Source organism: Accipiter gentilis, chromosome 13 (assembly GCF_929443795.1).
Source record: "Accipiter gentilis chromosome 13, bAccGen1.1, whole genome shotgun sequence".
Taxonomy (NCBI): Eukaryota; Metazoa; Chordata; class Aves; order Accipitriformes; family Accipitridae; genus Astur; species Astur gentilis.
The window spans coordinates 4401918-4424189 of record NC_064892.1 but is presented as its reverse complement, the minus strand read 5'-3'; the positions used below and the strand labels follow the sequence as shown (position 1 = coordinate 4424189).

The following is a 22272-nucleotide window of genomic DNA, read 5'->3' as shown; positions in this document are numbered from 1 at the left end:
TTTTAAACTTAAGAGATTTAGGTATGTTGGGATGTGTGTATGTTTTTTTTTTTTTTTTTTTAACTGAACTTTTGGACAGTTTTGTGAAACTTAGATTAAAAATAAGGCTGCTATCACTGTGCACGCATTTCTGATTGGGTGTTTCACATGTTTGTCCATCTTCATAATTTTTACATCAAAATTGTGTAGGAAGCATACACCTGCTGAACAGTGTCTCACTGTTTAGAGATGGGTTCTTTAATTGATGCTAAATTGCAGCTTTCAGTACACACAGGGTTAAGTGACAAGGTTGCAGTAATATCTAGTGAGCTTTTCTCCTTTAATGTGCTCATTAGCAGTGGCAAGTCCAGGTTTTAGCACATGTCAGTAATTTACATTTCATTGCTGAGTGGCTGCCCTTGTTCAAGAGTTGTTTCTAAGCCTGATGAATATACTTGTGTTGGGAATAAACTGAGTAGAAGAATTGAAAGCCAAATACCCTGCCAGGCTTTTCAATGGGTGCTGAAGTTTCCACTGGGTCACTGATTAGTAATGCATGGAGCAGCAGGAAAATGCAGAGATGATGCCTAGAAAGGTTACTTCAGGTAGGTTTTACTGTCAAATCCCTCTTTTGTTGTAACTACCTTCACGGTCATTCTCCTCAAAACTCCTCTCTTGGCAGGCCTTCTTTTAATCAGAGAATGCGGTACATTAGGTAGACATCCCAACCAGCTTGCTTACTCATTCAGAGGTGGCACAGGAAAGTAATACTTGTGCAGTATGTCCTAGAAACAAATGATCTTATGGGCTGTACAGTTTCCTGCTATCAGATTATGATGATGGGGATCTCTGAATATTTGCCCTCATCCTTTTTTCTTTCCTTTGCTTCATCCATTACTGACTTGTCTTGGCTTGAAGATGTGTGTGGTTCACTGCTGTAATGGCAAATATATGTGTGTTGGGATCCAGTAGCATTGTGGTTGGCAATTGAGATGCAAGACAAAGGTTGGTAGCTTTTGGGGGAAAATTGATGCTTTCATGTTGCAACAGCTTAGTTTGGTAATAAAACCATATGATTAACTAAATGTATTCTTGATGGAGTGATATTTCTGCTTTTTCCAAGCTACTCTGACTATTTTCAGAGCACTATGTGGAAACTTACACCGTGAAATTATACTTTCCTTTGTAAAGAGTCCTGCATATATTTTCTGTCCGAAAGGATAGGTATTGCTAAATTTACATATGTACACGGACAACTAAGCATTTTTATTCCAGATGCCCGTTAGGATCATACTGACATGTTCTTCAGAACTCTAGCAAAAGAGCGCTGGTGCTTACTCTTTCCCACTCTCTCTCTAAGGTATTGTGAACACTGTTTATATTCAAGCTACTTATTATACAGTTTGGGGATGGGGAATGCATTAAACATTTAGAATGGGGGAAAAACAGCAAAAGATATTCCAGAACATTCTTGTGAATAAAACCTGCCAGTTCATTGTGTAAGAACTTGTGAACCCTTTTATTAGCCTATCTGAACATTAGGTGCATATATTTAAATGAGAATGTTTGCAGAAAGTAGAGTCATTTGAATATTTTTCACACGCTAGAAATATTTTCATAGCTGCCCTGGTCAAATTTGGAATTCCTATTGTTAATTTGCAAAATAGCTGCTACTTGGATTGTCTGGGAAGAGCAATGCCTTTAGCACTATGCTAACATGTAGAAGGAATCTGAAGTGGTAATTCAGAACCTCAGTTGATGGAGACTGTGACTAGACAACAACTAGTAGGTTATCAGCTAACAGGTAGTGACATATCTATAGATGTTGTTGGAAAGACATTTTTTGATTATAAGCCAAGACTTTTTTTCATGGCTCATAATAAAAAACGGGGCAAAATTGTGTTTTTTTTTTCCATGGATAAACTTGTGTCAGATACTTTGCCTTGTGGTTAGGATGCTTGCATATTCTTTGCTCTCTCAAAAAGCTGGAGATACTCATAGTTAAGCATGGAAAAGAGACGCTGAGACCAGCAAAAAAACAGTCAAGAGGATGCCCAAGTGGAGCTTGCACAAGAGTGGGGAGAACATTTTATGCTTTAAACTTACAATGGTTTTGGTTTCTTTTTGCAGTGGCAACTGTCATAAAATATTTGCGGCTTCATGTCTTAGTGCTGGACTCCGGTTCTGAATGGATCACATAGGGAAGGGGTGAACAGTGCTTTCAGTTAAGATTCCCTCTTGTAGATTTATGGAGGGACAGGCTTCTGGGATGGGGGCTTAGTCTCTACTGAATAGGTCCTCTAGCTCTGACCTCCTGCTGCCTGGCCGAATGTGCTTCCTGATGGCTAACTAAACAAATGGTGGCTTTTGTGTGCATGTGCCGCTGCCCTTGTCATCTAAGATTAGCTTGTCCTCTAAGGCACTGTCTACTGTATGGAGTTGTGTGCAGGGTCGTGCAGTTCTTAAAGGCAGGTGAACTGTTTGCTGTCTGGATCTTGTGGCTTTTTGGTGCTTTGATCCTTTTCATGTGGTTTGTAGCTACCTGTGTGTGATCTGGTAGGAATGGCTTATAACTGAACGCTCGGGCAAAGCTGTTACTGCACCAAAGGTAGCTCTGAATAGATTAATGATTCTTTGATCTTTGGAACAGGATCTGACTAGAAAATGTTCCAACTAGAAGATGTTCCAACACATTGATTGTGTTGGGTTTTTTTTGGAGAGAGTTGTTTGTTCTCTTAGTCTAAATTTTGAATTGTTTTTTAATGGAATGTCAGCCAAATTAATGTAGTCTGTTACCATATCTGTCTTCAAGGAGATTTTTGGTAGCCGGCATCTAGTGAATTCAGCACTGATGCGGCCCATGCTGCAATGTTCAAAGGATACTTCTCAAGTTGTTCAATTTAACTAATAGGTATTGTGACATATGTGGTACTTCAGACATTAATTTTTGTGTCCCAAAACTTGATTAAAAATTTTTTAGTCTTTAGGAGGACAGTAAGTGTACATGACTTTCTGCATCTTCTAGGAAGCCAGAGAGTAACATTTGTAAGGGGTACTGCAATATCTTAGTTTATTTCAGTGCATATTTTTATTCTGCTTGCAGAAAGAACATGTTATTTTAAGGTGGTACCCAACTGAAACACTTCATTTTTGTAAGACACTTACTTTTATTCATGGATTCTGTTTTAATAATCTAGATAAATAATTCCCAGAGCAGCCATATTATAGAACTGTGGCCTCTTGGCAAATGACTGACTGTCTTTGTAGCGGGCTACCCAAATACTGTCTGATCTTTTGCATGTACAAAAGCTGAAAGTATATGTATGTCTGTATATGTAGAACATTCTTCTTAGCACAAAAGAGCTGCTCAGGAATCCAGTGTGTAAATTTGCTTCTCAAAGGCAGGCAGCAGGTGTGCTGCAGGGTGGTGCTTCCACCTGTCCCACCCAGAGGAGTTCAGCTTAATTTGCTCTGGCTAGAATTTAGAAAGAATAAGTTCCCTGCCCAGATCTTTGGGCAAGGCATCTTGCTGGCGAGCTGTGCTTAATCTTATGGTATTAAATTCAAAGCCACTGTGCTAAAATAACATCAGGCTCTTGAAAAGCAAAAATTTCTACCCAAAAGGTAGAAATGCCCAAATGGAGATGGCTTTCATTTGAATCTTCCTGTGTGTAGGCATTGACACAGTTGCATTACATAGTTGCTTGGTTGTTTCCATGGGACTCTTGCCTTGCTTTGAGGCTCAGTATTTCTTTGTGTTCATGCTTCAGTGTTTGGCTTCAGACAATATTTAAGCCTTGCATTGGGCTTGTGTATATTTAATTTAGCTGGAAAATTTTCTTCATGTGTAGCATATTTGTAAATTTTATACGTGTTGATGCATTTCTTCTCAAAACATTTTGCTGATCTTGATCCCTTCCTGCTCAGCTCATGTCTTGCTACTTCCTTGCATGTTCTCCTCCTTTCTTGTCTTTCTCTATTCAAGAATGTCTTGGCTTTTTCATCTAGAAAGCATAAGGAGCTGAGGAGATAAGTGGCCTTATTTTCAGTTACTTCCACCCACATGGAGCAGTTTCAGATAGTCCTGTTTGGGTCCTGTGTCCAGTGTGTGGAGTGTGCTCTGGTTGTAATGAGTTTTCATAGTACCTGACAGCCAGAGTCTCCAAAATTCCTTAGAAGGTTGTGGAAATTGAGGTTTTCAGTGGCTTATGAACTGAAATATGGGTAACTTTTTCATGAGAATGGTAAAGGTATTGTTTATATCATGCTTAGCATGATACAGCACAGCTTCCATTCTGATTTGAGAGTTGTTGATTCCAGTCTGCCAGTTTCCATATGAAACTCCTTTTCACCTCATTTTAAATAACAATTTAAACAGTATTCCAGCTGTTCTTTCTCTTAATTTTTTCACTGAAAGTTCTAGCCTTTTGGAGATGCTTAGAGAAATTCTTGTGCAAGAAATGCTTGGAGTGGAAGACTTGAGTCCAATGAAATTTAGAATTTGACAGAAGAATATTTAAGTAACAGTGTTTATGAAGGAGGACTAAAGGGCACTCTGAGTTCTGCTGTCATATAGGCTAGCTTTGCCTCTCCACTATACCTACACCAAAAAGTGTGTATGATAAGAAATTAATGTTTTATCTACAAGATTTTGTTACACTTCAAAGGTTAATATTATGTTAGGTTGTGTAGTAGATTATAGTTGTAAATTTTTTTTTTTTACAACAGCTTTATTGTATTTAGTTACTTCCAACTATACAAAACACTTTTCTAGTCATTTCAGTGCTTGATAACTTCAGGGTTCATTGCCCCTGTACATTTTTCAAATTATTAGCTTCCTAATGCATACAGCTTTAATTTACCCCCTACTGATATCCTTAAATGGGTTTTCAAGAATTTTGAAAGTGGACTACTATAGTTGTATTTCAGTGTTGGTCCTGACTGACAGAATTTCTTAAGTAGCCTCCACAATTAAAGGGATGGGAGGTTCAAACAGCTCCTATGGTAAGAAGCTAAAGATTCTCTTAAAAATAAATTTGTATTTGGTTTCCTAGTGTATTTTTGCTTTGCTTATTTCTGGTGATTTGCCTGTTGCTTTTGTGAGTGTTTTTCCTCTCAAATATAACTTAACTGTGTTAAGTACAGTATCTGTTCTTCTAATGTAAAATACTTGATGCTAAAACATTTGCTGTTGTTTCAAAAATAAAAGACAAAAATCTGACACACTGCATGCCTCACAGCACAAAAAATCCATAAGGGACAGCTTAAAGAATTGAGTATAGATATTGTATCCATGGAAGTGGTGTTCTTACATATTTATGTTTTGAATATAATTCAGGCTATTGTTCTAGTGCCAACTGCTGGAAAACTACAGAACTATTTTTCTTTGAATTTACAATTTGAATTTTCCATTATAGCCTAAAATTGAAGTAGGAGGGGTAAAGTATCTGCAGTATGTTCACGTGTGAACTGAAAGCTATACCACTTTGAATCATTTAGCATTCTGCTACATTTCTGTGGAAAAAGTATTGTTCATCAGGACTCCAACACCAGGCATTCTTCTTGCAGTTAAACCCAAATGTTATCTTTCCTTCTCCCCCTTGAGCCCGTTGGTGGTTTTTTTTGGTGATGTCTGACCCACCCCAGCCCCCATGTAATACAGAACTGGAGACTTGGAAATTTGTGGCCAAAATTTAAAACCAGGTAAAGAGCAGCAGAAGAATAGGACACCCTCCTCCCCCCTGAAAGTTCTTGTCTGTGTGTTAAGGTTCCAGTCCAGCTAATTTCTGTAAAGTCTGCATTATCGTTCAGTGCAGGAATGGTTTCCTACTGAATGTGTGACTCCATGAATGAAATATTTATAGTGCCAGGTATTCTCAATGTCCTGTAATGGCACTTCAGTCTTGATACACAATACTATAAAAATGCAGTCATTACAACTGCCTCTAAAAAGTAGTGGAAGAAGACAGAGCCTTTTTGAATGATAAAATATTATCCCTTTTAAGGAGTTTCTAGTGTAACGTGTTTTTATCTTGCTCTGTTAGAGTGCAATAAAATCCGATGATTGGATTCCATGCTAGGAATGACAAACCTTCCTAAAATATTTGGACAGAAAAGCTACTACAGGAATAGTTAGAGGAGCTGAAATGGAGGTGAAACTTGGCAAAAGAAAAGGCTAGATAATGATTAGACTTCAGCACAGATAAACAAAATTTTGTAGACTGTGTTCCTGTGATAGTTGAATGCCATTGTTATATGAGTGAAGTAAAATAATTAATGTTACTATTAAGAGTTTAAATTTAACTTTTGATTGCTTACTTTCCTATTTGATTATGAGACGTGTTTTGATCTTGTATTCCCATAAATGAGAAGATAGCTGGAGTTTGGCCTTTGTTACTGTCTTACAGCCTGAAGTTTCATGTGCGCATTGGACTATATTCTGAAGATTACAGTCAAAACTGCAGGTATTATTTTAATGTAGTAACTCTACGTTCATTATGCCAAAACGGAGATTGGCCAGGTGTGCTGTACAGTTGCAAAAACCTGAGCCCAAAATTGTCACAAAGCTCTGGGATGATGACTTTGAGGTCAACTTTTGAGCAGTTATTTTTTTAAAGAATGGAAAATAGCTGAGACCTTTCTTCGGTAGGAAGGAAAGGAAATGCTGTTAGGCATGAAGCAGTTGGTATGTGCTGTTCCTTTTTTGAATTGCGTACTTTAAAGAATTCAGCATTCAGCTACATTATCTGCATTGTAATAGTCAATAATGGAGACAGTTTCTTAAAACAAGGATCCAGTGTGATCTTCCAGGGGGTTTTGAAACTGCTCAAGTGTGTCATGGTGATTTAAAAAAAAAAAAAAAAAAAAAAAAATTCTGAGCTATTTATATACTGTAACTTTCCATTACTAAGGCAGCTGGCATTTGCTGGATAATAGCGTTGTTTCTGTACAATAGTTAAGGGTCTTAATTCTCCATGCCTTTTTTAAAAATTAAACTGGCTATTAGAAAGTATGTGAGGAGATCTATATACTCCTCTATGGATTACAGAGGCATATCATAATTTGTGCAAATGGTATATGTACTCAAACCAAGAGAATAACATTTAATATACTAAGCATTGTCAAATTAATTTTTCTTCAGAGGTTAAAACCACAGGTTCCAGATTTATTGTGGAATTGGAGCTCTTATGAACAAGTAAAACAGAAGCTGTCCTTTCACCAGTGTATTCAGCCCATTCATAAAAAGGTGTGATAAATGGACCAATGACAGAATCATCATAAAACAGCAAAAGTATAAAATACCTTTAAAAATACATATGCTTACATAAACTGCTTGAAATATAATACATTGGAAGAAGAGCTTGAGATCTATAGATTGAATGTAGTTCTAATTTTGTGAACAGCAAGAACTCTTGTATGAACCATTCATACATCTGCAATGAAGAGATTTGCCTTTTGCACAAAGATTGCTATACGTGTTTTCTGATGTAATGCTGAAGAATAAATAGCAGTGAAAACGTAGTCCTGGAGCTGAACAAAAAATTGCTTGAAAGAGCAAAGATAGAAACAACTAGGTTGTAACATCAATCACATTTTTGACTGTTTTAACACTTAAATGATGTTCCATTTTAAGTGTGTAATGGTTGATATTGCAAAATATAGTCAATCTAATTATATTACAGTATCACTAGTGTCTGTTGCTGACTTTATCTGTATTAGAGCAGAATCCAAGAACCTAATTATGGTCACCAAATCCCCATTGTGCTAGATGTCATATGCACATGTGTAGTGAAAAGCTGGTTTATGCCTTTTCCCCCTTTCTGCAATTCTGTTAGCATCTGAAGGAAAATAAAAAGGAGTAAGCTAAAAATAAATGGGGAAGGAAGGCCTGGGGCTTTACATGGGGAAACCTTTATTCCTGCACCCATGAAAAAGTCACAATCCCCACCATTCTTTTGAAAATGAAGAAATGCAAGCAGTTCTTGTGGCCAGGCAAAGCAGTATTCAAAGATATGGGCATTTGTCTTGCCTCTTTTCCAAGTTACCTGTCAAGCTTCTCCAATGGGAAGAGTCTTGTGCACTTCATTTATAGAAATTTTTCAGCAGAAACCTTGCTTAAAGCGTGAGCAGCAAAGGGCAATAACTTTGTAACTTTAAATAGTTAAATATTTATGATGCAATATAAGCTTAAGAAACTACTTAATGTAGCTTTTATTTTGTTTTCTTAAAGGATAAGCTCTTGATATTAATTCATAAAAACCTACGGGATTAGGGACCTGGTATCTGAACTGTAGCCCTTAAAATTAGAGGGCATAGTTGCCTAGGAAAGAGTAACAGTATTGGTCCTGGTTTCTGTAATTTTGGAACTTACCCTTCCTATACATAATATTTTTGAATTCTTTTGAAATGTATTTATATTCAGAGTGGAAAAGATTATTTATTCCAGACATGAGTCAATGAGTTCCTTATTTTTACATTTCTTTCCTGTATTGAAAATCTTGGTAACCAGGATCTTTGTTCATTCTCCCCCAGAAATGTCCATCTTTAGCACCAGCTCTAATTCATAAGCTGTTTTCTGTATGTGAGTATCTTCTGTCAGATTAGCTTTTTTTTTTTTTTTTTTGCATAGCTGGTATCTCTAGCTCTCTTGTCAGTACTTACTTAGTTTTTTTATTTTTGTTTTTGCATTTCTGATTTGTTGGCGAGAGGATGAGTCAATTTCATACACAGAGGCTAATAAATACACTCTTCAGATTGTGTTTTGGTTCAAAAATATACACAGACTGAAATTTTGGCATGGGGAAGGAATAAATTTAACTTGCCTCTGAGCAGTTAATGAAATCCTGTATTAAGATAATGTAGAGACATCATCATGGCACCATGTTTAAAATAACTAAATATTTCCAACTAGATGTGGTGATTCTTGTTTTAAAACTTTGCCAAGCTAATCCTTTACATTCAGAATATCATGCTTACTTTGCATCCATTTGAGACTTTTTGTACGTCAAGTTTCAGTGAAGATTTAGGTAGTGCCTTAAGGATGAGGCTTGGGGAGGGAGTTCTGCTGATGCAGAAATGTTTTTTCAGCAATAGCTCTGAAGCTTCTCGAAATCTCTAATTTGGAGCAGGTCCCTCCTACCTTTCACCTGATGAAAGGCATCCTTGTCCGGGAACTGGGAGAAGAACTTTCTTTTAACAAGTGATTAACAGGCAGCGGTAATCATTCTAGATATTGCTATGATGGGGCCAATTACTGCTTAGGAAGATGATATAAAGCTTGCATGGCAAATTCCTTTCTAATCTAGCCTTTCTTCTTCTGGGACTCGAGTGAATGTTTCAAGTCCTGCTGCAGCTCATGTTGCCAGTGGTTCTCGGGTTGCTCCTGCAAAGCAAGGAATGGGAGCCATGATACTGTCTTCTGTCTTGTGGATATTTGTGCAAAGGTGCAGTTTCACAGTCTCCTTAAGCTAAAGTTTTCCTGCTGTTGCAAGGAGATGTTGGCCTTGGTCACCTGTTCCTGCTGTCTCCCTTGTGCTGGGATTACTATTTACGTAGTCATCTAGAGCAAGCTTAAAAGTAATCCAGAAAGAGAAGTTAGTGCTAGCGCCAGCTAAATGCGATGGACTAGGTGTGAAAAATGAAAAGCCTAGAGGTCGGGACCCCACTCTTTTGTGGCAGAATGTGCACTGGATTGACTTAGTTATCATGGTACAGCACTTGTAGCTGTTAGCGATTCAATTTCCCATTCCTTCCCTCTTTGGCTGAGCCCATCCGATCAAGCCTCTTGCTGCCACCTGTCATATCCTTAGTAGGTGACCACAAGGATGTTAAAGGGACTTTGGGACTGTAAAATTGGGCTTTTGGGAATTGCAGCATGTTGGGGTTAGAGTTGCTCTGGCATCCTGCGTTTGTTCCCTGTGTGCATCTGTGCCGTGATGCAGTTCCCGGCTACTAATGTTGTGGTCTCTCCTTGTCTCATTTCATCTCTTCTTGGGTGCAGGAGGTAGGTGGTGAGCAGGAGGAGGTGGCAGATTCTGAAAAGGCTCTAAGTCCAAGACATGTCCTTTACAGATGTCCTACATGCTGTTATTGGGTATAAAAAAAGCAAGATAAGAAACTTTTTTGGTGTATTTGATGCTCCGGATAAAGTTACAAAATCACTTTCTTTAAATGTAGCCTTTTGTGTATACCTGTGGTTGCTTTTTCACTGCTAATCTCTTAGTACATTCTGCCTTCAATTTTAAGGATCGGTTTTTCTGTAGTGTTGAGGAACATCATCTAGTCGCGGATACTTTTCAACATCCAATTCATGAGCGAAAATCCGGTTTGCTAAGAATTTCCAAGTAATTCTAGCCCAGTGGATAAATTAGAAGTTGGACTTCTGGAATTTCTGTTGCATTTCACCATTTTCATATAACTTAGCTGAAATACTAAAAGAGAAAAAGTTTTCCATGGTGCTGTGGTCTTACTGATCATCTTAAGCACTCCTGAGATATCAATTTGCATTTAAAAAAAAAAAAAAAAAAAAGGTTGATAGTTGACTAGTCCCTGTTTACCCAGGTTTCTAAGTTTCTCTCCCCCCTTGCCATCCCCATTTCTGTGGGGACCTTTGAAAAGAAAAAAATAGCAATTTTTCAGAAAGATTGCCATCTTTTAATGGGCTGATTTTCTCTACAGGCTAAAACTTTGAAATTTAGGCCCTCATCCTGCAACTGTTTAAGCATGCTTAATTTCAAGCACATGCTTATTTACAGGATCCAGATTTGTTTGTCTAATTACTTTACAGCACCAGTGAAGCCAGACTGTCCAACTCTCAGGCCCATCTGTTCGGAGGGGGAGGGAGGAACTTGATTGTGTATGTTCCAAAAAGCTGTTCCACCCTTAGCCACCAGATGAAATTTATCTTTCAGATCCAGAGGCAGTGGCATTCAGGAATATATGGTAGATACTTGTGTCATAGTACATTATCCTTAGCTCAGAATGGTTGTGGTTCATAGGGAGAAGGGCCACAAGGAGATCTCATGGATTGCTTCACTGTTAAGTGCCTATAAATTCTCTAGTGCTACATATCAGTACATATTATTGACTTATTTATGACACTGAGAGGTGCTTATCCCAAAGCTGTAGCATTGAGTGTTGTAATACTGCTAGTCCATCACATTTTCTTCAATAGATCCAAATATTCCCAATTCCGCTGTTATTTCCTCGTGCTAGCCAAGATGTATAATATACATATACTTTTAAAATAGTTTAAAAGTTTTATAATATTTGGTGATGTTTATGATCACATGTAGTTCTTTGGTTTTATTTTTAAACTGAAGGCAAAGGGCCAAATCTGCATGTTTGATTCATGCAAAAATATGTGAGAGTAAGAACAGGGCTTGGTGAAAAATCCAAATTTGTGTATACAAGTCTCATTGCTTAAAGATAATAAGATTAGAGTAGTATTTTTCTGTTAAGCTTGGCTACAAAAGCACCTGAGCCTTTTTTCTTAATTTTGTTTGAACATCCACGTTTAAAAGGACAACACAATCACACTCTGCCCATAATATCTAATGTAAATGTCGTGTAAGTTGAGCATAAATAGAAATCTGAGGGAGAGCTATGTATGTTGACTTGTTAGAACATACAGAAAAAACCCTCAATTTTCTTAGAACGCTTTCCAAAGGTGGGGGTGGGGGTGGTTCAATGAATTTTTCATTTACTTAAATGCAGTGTATTGGACTTCTCTCAGTGGGCAGCTGTAAGAGCTAGTTATCTTTCATTACAGTGTAATTAGTCCACAGTTTTCTCCAAGGAACTGTATGTAAGATTTAAATAAGAACATCTTCTATTAGTACTACTACACGCATCCTTTTACAAATAAATAGCGAAGGAGATAAGACAGTAGCACTTAACAGAATTCTGTGGTGTGTTTTACTATGGCTGTGTTGGCTGACGTTGTTACCCCACACGGACACTAGTGCTTGCTCAGCTGATGAGAGGGCATTGCAGAAAAACTACTTTACCCTCCTCTCTCCCTCTGACTGTAGCTGCTTCTCCCAAGTGCTTCCATGCCAGTGCTGGTGTAGGGAGTTCCCTCTTGTCCCTGCTTGCCTCCAGCTGTGTCTTCCCAGCACTGCGCTGTATCCCGTGGTGACCTCCTCATACAATTGGATGAGCTTGTCTCTGAGATGGGAACCTTTGCATGGAATTCTTTTGTTTTAAAACAATTATTGAGCTAATGGGTATTGCTTTTGTCTGTAAAACTAAAGGAATAGCATACTTTCATACAGATGTAGAAATAAATGGCTAGAGACAGCAGCACCACCAATTACTAGAAAAGAGAGATCAGTATGACAAGGCACTGCTTTCTCTTAAAGAAATGAATGTTGTGAGATTCAGTTGGAAGATCCATAACCCTTTATCTCAGACAACTGAAGAGGGTCTGGTCTTGTTTTTTAACAAGGATTGTGCCAAGTTCCCTATATTGTTGGTTGCTGTAACCTTCCTCGCCTGGCCAGAGATGATAATCTTCCTGATATTCTTCACCTTAGGGCTACAGAGTAGATGACTTTGGAGCGGATCTCTGGAAACCTAGTCCCTTTCTCAAAGCAGGATCAACTGGAACAGGTTGCTTAGGGCCATATCCAGTTGAGTTTGGAATATCTCCAAGGATGGATACTCCACAGCCTCTCTGGGCTACCCATTCCTGTGTTCGACCACCTTCTTCCAGTATCGCTTGCCATTATAGATTGCAGCCACCCTGTGTTAATCACCTCATCACTATTGCCATGGCAGTACCTCCGTAACCCCCAGTTCTTGCCTGTTAGTGACTCTGCCGCAGGCATTTCTGGCCACAAATGTAATTTTCAGTCGTCCTGCCTTGTTCAGTCCTGTCGATACCTTTTCTGCACGCTTTCCCCTATATACCTCATTATATGTCTGGTGACAGTGTAATTGTTGACAGTTGTCACTAGTGCCACCATCCCTTCTAGGGACTGTCCCTCAGAATCCCCTTGCCCCTTTAGCTGTTTTTAGCTGATATGGTTCCTGAACTCATGGCTGCGCAGCTGCACGGATGCTGCTTGCGGTGTGAGAGACAGGGGGAATTGAGACCTGGGGTGGGGGTACTGTCTTTTTGGGTCCCTGCTCTGTGACAGTTTACTGTGACCTATGGGACAGCATCCTGTCCTTGGGATTTTCTAATGGCTTTAATCTTGAGCAACTGTTGCCCGAGTCCTATCCTTCCTTTACACTTGTGTGGGTTTTTTTAATAATTGCAGGATCAGTATATGCTGGCTTTGGTAGAAGACGGTGTGTTGGTTCAGTGGATTAAACCTGGTTTGGAGGGGAAAGAAGAAACTAAACCACAAACCAACCTCAACAAACAAATATGTGCACATGCATGTTTTTGTTGCCGATATGATTGATTTACTGCTTGTTTAGCTCTTAACTAATGTTTATTAATGTGATTGACATTGATATTTATTTTTGAATAAATATGCCTATTTATCATATGATGATGTTTTTTGAATGGCAGAAATTATATCTAATGCCGTTTAATGGCTCTCTTCATGTTGGAAAATAGCTCCAGTTTACCAGAAAGCTGCAGACGCTTCCAGTTTTCTGAAGTGAACTTACTAGTCTGTTCTGCATCTTGTAATGTAGTTTCTGGCATCTTTATAAGCTCTCTCTGAAGCTCTTCAAAACAGTCTTTATCAAACATTTAAGGATGGCTACGTCTATCAAAGAAATACCACCTTGTCTTGACAGCAGTGGTGGCAGCTATTTGGCAGGAAGGAAATCAGTAGCCTTCATGCGAGGACAGGGAGGTTCCTAAACTACACCAGCCAGCTGAGAAAAGGGACCTGTAGGTGGGTAGAATGGAGTTATTAACGTTAGAGTTTGGTCAGGGCATTGTTTTTTGAAGAGTGTTGCTTATTCATTGTCTTTTGTCTTTTTCAGTGTTTGAGAAATGACACTTTTCAATGTAGTTGTGTGCTTTGCTTGACTCTGTTTCTCAATATGCAGAGTGGTTATTAGGAAGATGATTTTAGGGTTACTTATCTTCCTGGCTGTCAATACCAGGGTTCCTGATGCTTAACTCATCAGTAAATACAGGGTGGTGTGAGCTTGGACAGTCATCTTCAGTTTTAATTTGGTTTCTGAATATACAGTATAAATATGATGATGGTCACCTAACTCTGAAAGCATTGTATCATGTCTGCAAAAATACCAGACAGATTTTTTCAACATGGATTTTTTTCTCTCCAGGTTCTGATTTATTATTAAGTGGGGTTTTTTGCAGGCATATAATTAATATCCTTTGACTGCAAGCTCAGTGTAACATCTCAATAACACGGTGCTAAATTTTCATTACTTGTTGGCTTCTAAGTGTATTCTCATCTCCCTCCCACCCCCCCCCCCCCCCCCCCCCGAAAAACACAAACTAAGGCATTGCAAAGGGTACTTACTAATCAGGCTATACGCTTGTGTTCTGTAGTCATTTGCAAAGCTTCACATGCATCTTTAGGACAGGAGAAAAAGTATGGCTGTATAAAGAATATGTCTTGTGCCCATGCATTTTCTTCATCTGCTCTAACATTCAGGTTTTTTAACTGTTTATATTATTCCATTTGACTTCCCTACTGAACTTTCAGTTTGATATAGAGAATTTTGTGTATGTCATAAACTTGGGTCCTTGGTAATGTGAGGTATTTGTTTGGCTAGAAGGATGCTCCCCTGTTTCTCCCTCTCATCATTCTGTCCTGCTTGTTCTCTGTGAGTGCCTGGTTTTCATTTAGAGTAATGTATATTTTGTGTTAAACATCTCATTGAGTGTTCTCTGCCAAGCTGACGACTTTTTTTCCAGACTGAAAGCCAAGTGGCCTAGAAAATGAAGTGCTGCTAACTTTCTCTACTGAATTTAGTACAATAATTCCAAGTGCTTTTTTTCACTCCAAACAAATTAAAAATATCATGTAGGTTGAATCCTAATTTAAAAAAAAAAAGTCAGTTAGGAGATCTGGTATTCTTGAAGAATAAATTGTACTTAATTGTATTGTGAAATAAAGGAGCTTAATAGTGTTGTTTGCCTATTTGACTGTAGCTCAAATTTATTCTTTAATTGGTAAGATGGAGTACTATGTAGCGCATCAAGCAAGGAATCTTTCTTACCTTACTAACTTGTGCAGGATGGCTTTGTGCAACACTGGCATATTACATTTTAAACTAAGAGTTTGTATTAATGATTAAAGAAACGCTGCTTCTGCATCAAAATCTTCTGTGGCCGTGCGACTGATAGAACTTTTTTGTGTTGCATGAAAAATGAAATTGTCTTCATGAGGTTAGATGATTGGGAAGACTAAGATTACACTTGTTAGTGTTTGCCATTTCCTTTGTGCATACCTGATTTCTTCTCTTTATCTTCGTGTAATCAGCAGCTATATCCATTTCCAGGATCTAATTGAACGTAATGAAGAAAGAGGTTGGGCTGTTAAGCTTCCACATTCTCTGCTCTTTGTGCTGCTCCTGGTGCTAAAAAGAGATGAGTTAACATAAACCTGAGTAGGCTGTTTAACCTTCTTTCTCTTCTGGAAATGTAGATGCAATAACATTTGCAGCTGAAAAGGCTCATTCGCAGTTTCTAATGTTTAAGGATGCAAATGAAGCATTTTGTCTTTTCTGTCGCCTGGAGGTGTTAAGCAAGGAAACAGAAAGAGGTTTCTAGGATTAGTTCCACAGATTTCTTTTATCATGTAAAAATCAAGGGTGGTTTCAATGCCATGAAGTGAAGAAAAGCAATATGGAAACCATCCAGGGAAAATTCTTAAGTTTCGTTTGTTTCTCCCTAAATTTTCTGGGTGTTCATTACTACTGATATAGTCGAATACTCAAACTTTTTGCAACACAGCAGGGCTAAGTTCCTGTGCCTGTGTATTGGGTGGTGTGTGTGTGGGGGGAATGTTTTGTAAGTGATGAAGCAATTCATTATTGACAGTGGCATGTCGTATAAACTGCTGTATGTTCAAGTTTTATAGTTTATATTTGAGAAATGCTTCTAAAAATTTGAGTAGCTCTATTGCATTTGGGTTCTGGACAAAGACATAAAATAATATGTACACCATCTAAAGCTTTAAACTGTTTCGAAGTGAAATGATCACGTAAAACTTCAGCTTGATGATCAGATCCAACGTGAAAACTTGTGTTAAGTATAGAGCCCCAGAGGTACTTCTTGTCCTTCTCACAGTGTCTTGTAGCTTTGAGTCCTTGGAAAAAGCTGCTTCTGTGCTTCTTTTCACTTGCAATGATATGACCTGGAAGCTGAATACCATTTTTTTCCACTTAGAAGTATAATATATGCTATGAAATGTTTGGTTAAAGAGACTTTTTAAAATGTTAAAATGCAGAGTTAAATTGATACAAGCACATTTACCCTTTGTACATATAATCTATGATAGTATGAGTTCACAACCTCTATCTTGTCAAGGAAGACGTTTACAGATTAGCCTGATTCTTACAGTTTTGACTTTGTAAATTTACCACCTCTGTGGAATTAAAGAGGAGATTACTTTGAAGTTTATTTAAAAACTATTTTCGACGCAGCATTTGTGCTTAAGGTGATGCTGAGTATCTAGATTTATTCTGTCTGCTCCCTGGTGTTTATGCAGGAGGTGATGCACCTTTTCTGAGAGGTGCAGGCTTTTTTGGGAGAGTGGCGTTTAGGTGGCCTTAGACTGTGTTTAAACTGGTTCAGCAACTGTGCCTTTTGTTTAAAGTGAGCTTTAGAGTAGTCTAACAGACTGATTTTTCTCTTCCCACCCCCAATATTTGAATACACATATACTACGTTTTGAAAAACATAAATATGTCCCCCCCTAATATATAGGTATATGCTGTTTCTGCATTCTATTCCTAGCCTGCTTTAGAGAAGGCATATTTGGGGCCTGGATAAGGTCTGTTTTCATTTGGTCCTTCAGAAATTTGGTCATACTGGTAACCGATTAATGTATTTTCAGGGCTCTGCATAGTTTAAACTATACTTTGGAGACCAGTGTGAACCGATTCACACCCAGATGAAAAAAATCGGATAATATTTCTTAGAAAAATGGCTTAAAGGGAGTTTAACATATCTCCCTCCCCATGCCAAAGGTTAAACATGGAAACTGGCATCTCTGTTGGTTTATTTCCAAGTAAATTAGTGGATTCTAGTTTTCCGGTTTTTGGTATTGCTGCCCAACAATCATCTTTTTCCTTACTTAAGTAGTGGTTGTGAAGATGCTTTAGTGTTCTTTAAATTCAGTTTTAAGAAGTAAGACAAACTTCTTGCAGTTGTGTTCAGCTTCAGGTGAGGCTTTTTTATTCTGGTAGCTTTTCCTTTTCTAAAGAAACACTTCCAATGTATCACTTTCTTTTGCAGTATGCGCTCCTATTTGATACAGCGAGTACAGATATTTAAAATGGCACAGTATAGTGTAACAGGTGGTGACATAGCTTGTGTGGTGGGTCTGGCCTCTCAAATGCAGTGTGTTTTAGAGCCAAGTAACAGTAAGTTTTTATTTTGAAGTAGAACTTGGAACAAGCGGTGAGGTCTGGCAGGCTGGGCAGCCCAGTTCTTCACCACCACCCCCTCCTTCCTCTAGTGAGCTGCATCTGGCTCTGTTGCTTTCCCAATAGCCAATTAACCTTTTACTTCAGAGGCTAGTTGCTATCACAGTCTACCTGCCTGCTGCTAATGCAACTCAAGGTGATCGTAATACTCCATCTCCTTCCCAAACCCTCAAACGAAACAAAAGCCAGACCTCCAGAAATAACTCCAGTAGCCAAAGGCAGGTGTAGTGAGAGAAAAGTGGAATGCTACAGCCTTTCCCCCTCTAGCATATTTATCCACCTGCTTGTATCACGTACTGTATTCATGTAAGAGGTGCTACGCTATTCTGCTGTAAGCCTGTACAGGAGGCTGTAGTTTGCTTTTCTTCAGCATGGACCATTTTTTAAAATATTTGTTCTAATGAAGGATGCTACTGTACCTCTAAGTGTTGTCTTTTCTCTTTTGTGTGTATATAAATGTGTGCATGTTCTTAAGATCTTTTGGCTTCAAAAGTTGTGCTTATTTCATTCTAAACACGGCTGGAGGAACTCTTACTTGCTGAACTGCTGGAGAGTTACTGCTTTTGTGATCCATGACAATACCTAGGCGTGTTGCTGTTTTAAGCCTTTTCCAGCTTAAAATAAGTCTGCATAGGATGAAGTTCTCTATTTGTTAGTACTAAATTTACAGGTTGATGCCTGGGCAGGTCATGGGCCACTCCTCTTTATTCTGAGCCTTCAGGATAGCAGCAACAGGGCCCAATTGTTTGAGCTGATAGGTTGTTTCTGTGTCTAGCAGAAAGCTTCAAGGTGTTCCTGCACGTCAACCACGTTCTGTTGTAGAGCATTTTACGAGTTCAGTATTTTCTAGGTTATTGAGTGGATGCTTCTTATAATATGTTGGTATATTTCCTAGGGGAATTCCTTTCCAGTGTTGAATGGACAGTTCCTGTATTGCGAGGTGATCTGTTAAGTCCTTACCTCTTTCAACAGATGTCAGTGTGCCTGGTGTTTTGTTTTGTGTGTGGGTTGTTTTTTTTTTTTTTTTTTCTTCCCCCCTCCTGGTAGGACTCCTGAATCTTGTCTGTCTTTGGATGTTTTATCTGGCCACTTCAACAGGATTTTTCTGTTCTGCTTGGTTATTTTCTAGGTTGTTTAAACCCCTGTTGGACTTTCCTTTTGCTGTCAGCTCTGCTTCTCACCCTGCTTTTAGCCCATGTGATTTAGAGGCTTTTTAGCCCAGCTAGCTATTCCAGTCATCCTTGAGCTGTGCTGCTTATCTGCTCTGCTTTGTACATGGCTGCAGGCAGCTGTATATACAGGTCTGTTTCCTTCTGGTGAGTTATGAGCTGTAGATGGGAGACTGTATTTGTGGAAGATGACAATTTTTCTGGAACTCTTCGTGATTACCAGACTACTTATGCCCCTTCCCTTCCCCATTGGATCTGCCTCCTTGCTGGCTGTGTGTCAAGAGGCAGAGAAATCAAGGCAGTCGTTCCCCAGTACAACGGTGAAGGAATTAATCAGTTGCATGCAAGTATTTCATGGAAACCTTTTCCAGATTTTCCTGTGAAGAAAGTTTGAGGGTTGTGACAAAACCACTTTGAAAACCAGACCTATGATAACAGTTTCTACTGGAATTCTTTTCTGTGGACCTTCCTTCATTATCTCATTCACCAATAAGTTCTTGAGTAAGTATGGTAAGTTGTTACCCACACTTGCTGATCTTGCTGTTTTCTCACTGGAACAGAATCTTGCTTCTGCTTCTCTTCTGCCGCTAAGTTGTTCCACTACTTGACAGCACATGTCAAAGAGCTGGTTCAAGCAGTGGCTTTGATACTTCAAACTTCAGCCATTCTGTGATTCAAGCAGCGTTCCTCAGAGAAGCAACAACATGCTTTATTTTAAGACAAGCCTTAAAACAGAAACGCAGACTCGGAACACAAAAGCAGGCTGATACGGCAGCAACTGGTCTCCCCAGTTGGGGATGTGCCTTCCCCCCAAAAGAAGGTTCTTGTTCCCAATTGCATGCTCCAGCGTTGGAGGTCCTTCCTCCAATGCCCACTAAGCTTCTCTGTTTAGCTAATTTTAACTCACAAAAACCCCTAGGCCATCATCTGCCATGTTGGTCTGAGGAGTGCCAGAGCCTGCCCTAGAGAAGGAGGATAGACAGGACTGTGGGAAGGGATGTGCAGGAGAGGAAGGAGCGAGAATGGGGGAAAAAGCAGCTAGATTGGCTCAGTTACTTCTCTGGCCACTCCTGACAGATGGCAGGCTCTGAGCCTATGCAGCCAGTGGTGCTAGGGTTAAGCCCTCTTCTCCTGAGTGAATTACTGTAACTGTCTTCTAATAGGGAGCACCCTGAGTTTGGGTGATCTTGAAAACACGACACGTAGGTCTGAGTTTGAGAACGTATGATTCAATGACTGTATGCATCAGATTGTTTGGGGTCTCCTGTAAATTTCATGAGCTTGCTTAAAACCAGCTCTGTGTTTACATAGCGAAGTTTATTTTCAATAAGGGTAGAGTAGCTACAGTTGCTCCTGAGATCTCTCCATCCTCTCAGCCACTTCTTTCTCAGAGATGGGAAACGTTTGCCTACAACTAGCTGTTTCAGGTACCAGGGAACCAACAAGCACAAAGCCTGTATTATTGCCATTGCTTCTGTGTGGTAAGATAATTATAAGGGGCTCTTGCACCTGGAAGCAGCTGGGCACTTGGAGTGTGTTTTGCCACATCAGTGTGCTGCGAGTGGAAGAATTCCCTCACCAAGTGATCCTGAAAGAGAAAACGGGAGATTCTAGATAGCTGTTTTTTTGTACATGGCATACCTCCTTGTTGCTTGGAGCTGCTCCTGTTATACTGGTGTTACGTGCAGATTCAAATATCTTGGCTCGAATGAGGACACCGAAAAGTGTGTTTAATTGTCCATAACTAACGTGCTAAAAGACAGACGAAAAGTTTTAGTATCACTTGTTTTGTCTAAAGCAGGGTTGGAACTGTTCAGTCATTTCCTGCAGCACTGGGAGGCCTGGCAGTGAGTTGGCTGGTTTGCCACATACCCATAAGCCCACAGAAGAGTATATGTTGCCAAGGGACCTAGTGCGTATAAAAGTTTATTATGCTGTTTTCCCTCCATGCTTTCTGTCTTTAGTTCTGCTTATGCTGTCACTGAGGCTGAATCCACTACTGACTGTGTAATACAGTAATTGTGAATCTCTGCATTCGTAATTTCCAGGAGGACACACAATGGAATCTCCTTTTCTAGGATCAGTCTCTTCAGACGGACAGGTCCTTTCCAAGCATTGGGAGTATGGCAATTTACACTAGCATAGGTCCGTTTGGCCCACTCAGTTCCCAGAGCAGACATGGTTGACAGACTGCGAAGGTCACATACAGCTCAACTACAGACTTCCCAAATGGATTTTCCAAATCTTGCCCTTGCTTGTCCTACTTTGACATTGTTTAGTTTTTGCTATGTTTGGGGTCCTGCATTCCCTGAGGGTAGAATAAGGCTTTTGTCTGGCTTAAAAATAAAAAAGCAAAAGCTGGGTGGGTGGGGAGAGAGAGCATGAACTGCTTGCGATTCTTATGGCACTACAATTAAACCAACTATTGCTGCTCTCAAAAATAGAGGGGTGTTGGAGAAAACTCTTCAATATCTACTACTTAGACAAAGAAAGAACTAACTTTCTTGGCATGGAATGTATTATTCTTTTATAAAATATTCCTTATTGTTTGTCTGTACCTTTGACTATGCAAAGTAGAGCAGTGGTATGCAGGTGTCACAGGTATGTTTCTAAAGCAAATGCTGGTGCATGTTTATGGTGAAACTTGATATATTCCCTGCAGCCAGATGATTAGTCTTCAAGGCTGAAGTATGCTGGTGAACATGTGGAGGAGTGACAGAACTTTCAGAAGAACTTGTTTGATATGCAGTGTGTAAGCTTGTGTATGTACAGCAGAGGTTCTAGTGCTTGCTGCTACACTGACAAAGCTGTGTGTGGACAGACTGTCATCAGGCACTGGAAGTTTTTTTTGCACAGTTTCACCACTTCTGTGTGTTTCATAAACTAAGGGTGCTAATGGATAAGTGCTGATAAATCTTGCTGGGAGCTGAAGATGTTACTGCCACATTCTTTCTTACGGTCTGTTTTTGGCATTTTCAGTATCAGGCACTAGAGTTTTGAACAGGTCATTTAGTACATTATGCATGAGTATTGGCAATGAAGAGGCTGGGGCACTTTTCTGGTGATGAGCTGAGAAACTTTGGCGGAAGGCTTGAGCAAGCATCTTTGAGTGATGGGGACTTAAGTTATTGTAGCAAGACTTGCAAGAGTTTGTCTAGTGGTACCTTAAGCTGACAAAGTCTTTTTTGTGAGCTTAGCTAAAGTGAGTTGCAAGTCATGTCAGAGAATATACACCTTTTCTGTGTAAGAGATGATTTGACATACTGGCTGGAAACCAGTGGATCTCCCTTGGTTCATTAACTTATATTTGATTTATGGATGTTACAGCATGCCAAGTTATGTGGTTTCAGGTATCTTGTGGTACCACATTGAGTTAAAATATTTTGCGTCAGACTTTGTTGCTGGGAAATAACTGGATGTGATGACTGCCCCAGTTGACTAACCGTATAGGGGAACAGCTGATGGTACTGTTCACAACTGCTGCTTGTTCACAATTAAAGAGCAGTTCTGTGTAAGGTACAAAGGTTCAGAG

The 22272-nt window shown here is 39.3% G+C and overlaps 1 protein-coding gene across 6 annotated transcripts in view; it reads left to right on the top strand.

The window, feature by feature from the left end:
- Positions 1 to 22272, top strand: part of PCCA (propionyl-CoA carboxylase subunit alpha) — a 299644-nt gene that overhangs the window by 59713 nt on the left and 217659 nt on the right. The gene's annotated exons all lie outside the window — the stretch shown is intronic.